Source organism: Lipotes vexillifer, unplaced genomic scaffold, assembly GCF_000442215.2.
Source record: "Lipotes vexillifer unplaced genomic scaffold, Lipotes_vexillifer_v1.1 scaffold853, whole genome shotgun sequence".
Taxonomy (NCBI): domain Eukaryota; kingdom Metazoa; phylum Chordata; class Mammalia; order Artiodactyla; family Lipotidae; genus Lipotes; species Lipotes vexillifer.
The window spans coordinates 394,071-395,861 of record NW_006792734.1 but is presented as its reverse complement, the minus strand read 5'-3'; positions in this window follow the sequence as shown (position 1 = coordinate 395,861).

Below are 1,791 nucleotides of genomic sequence, written 5' to 3'. Positions count from 1 at the left end.
GTGTGTGAAGGAATCCAGGTAGATTTAATCAGTATGAAGTTGGAGATGTGGGAAACTCCAGGAAAATGCTGAGTTAAGAGATAATACTGGGAGTGATATTAAATAGGATGTTTAGTTGCAAGAGGGAGAAGTCCAGCTTGAATTAGTTTAGGCAAAAAGTCTATGTGTGGATCTGGGAAGTCTAAGGAATGCAAGCATGGCTGGATCTAGGGGCTCAAACAGTGTCCTCAGGCCTCAGGCACTTATCTCTCTGACCTCATATGCTTGGCTTTATTTTCTTACAGCCTCTCTGCATGAAGCAGCAAGATAACCACTGGAAACTCTATCAACTCCAATAAAAAGTTCTTTTTTTTCCCTTTAATTGTAAATTTTGCAGAAAAGTTCTGGAGAAGGTTATATTTGGGTTGAATTAGATCATTCCTACTAGAGAAAAGTCAGAAGAATTAGCAAAGAGTGGTGTCAAGGGAACTCCCAAGGAGGAGTAATCATTAATGTCAAGTGCTGAGAGAAAAACTTGTAAAAAATTACTCCTCCAAGGAGGAGTAATCATTAATGTCAAGTGCTGAGAGAAAAACTTGTATATATAATATATATATATTGAACAGAGAAAACATTTCTCCAAAGAAAAAGATTATGAAATATACACACATTGATCAATGTGAATATATTAGCTAGCTACCTATTGAAGTGTAAGAAATTACCACAAGACTTAGGGGGTTAAAATAACAATATTTATGAAGGTCAGCCAAGATGGTGGAGTAGGAAAATATTGAGCTAACCTCCTCTCATGAGCACACCAAAATCACAACTATCTACAGAACAACCATTGATATAAAAGAGCAGAACCTACCAGATAAGGTCTTCTACAACTAAAGACATAAAGAAGGAACCACAATGAGGCAGTTAGGAGGGGCAGACTCACAATATAATCAAGTCCCATACATGCAGGTGGGCAACTGACAAACCAGAAAATAAATATATTGCAGAGGTTCTCCCACAGAAATGAGAGTTCTGAGCCCCACATTGGGCTCCCCAGCCTCCAGACGAGCTTCCAAAGCATTTGGATTTGAAGGCCAGCAAGGTTTAATTTCAGGAGCCCCACACAACTGAGGGAAATAGAGACTTCACTTTTAAAGGGTACACACAAAATCTCACATGCTCCAGCACCCAGGACAAAAATGGTAATTTGATAGGCGCCTGGGCCAGACCTACCTGCTGGTCTTGGAGATTCTCCTGGAGAGGTTGGGGGTGGCTGTGGCTCACCCTGGGGACATAGACATTGGCCCAGCCATACATGGGAGTTCCTTCTACCACGCGGACACTGCTACTAGTGGCCGCCATCTTGGGATCCTCCCTCTGCTTCATTAGTGCCAAGACTTGGCCCCACCCAATAGCCTGTAGGCACCAGTGCTGGGATACGTCAGGCCAAACAACTAACTGAGGGGGACACAGCCCCATCCATCAGCAGAGAGGCTGCCTAAAATCTTTCTGAGCCCACAGCTACCTATAGACATGCCTCTAGACACAGCCTTGACAACCAGAGAGCCAAGACTCAGCTTCATCTTCCAGTGTACAGGCATTGGCCTTGCCCTCCAGGAAGCCTGCACTGGCCTCTAGGCCAGCCTCACCCACCAGGGAACAGACACCAGATGCAAGAAAACCATAATTTCACAACCTGTGGACACAGCCTGCACAGCAGGCCAGATCCTACCCTGGGACCAGCTGGGCCAAAGCCCTGTCCACTAGCAGACCAACAAAACTTCAGGACACTCTGTACCCTGTACCCAACTG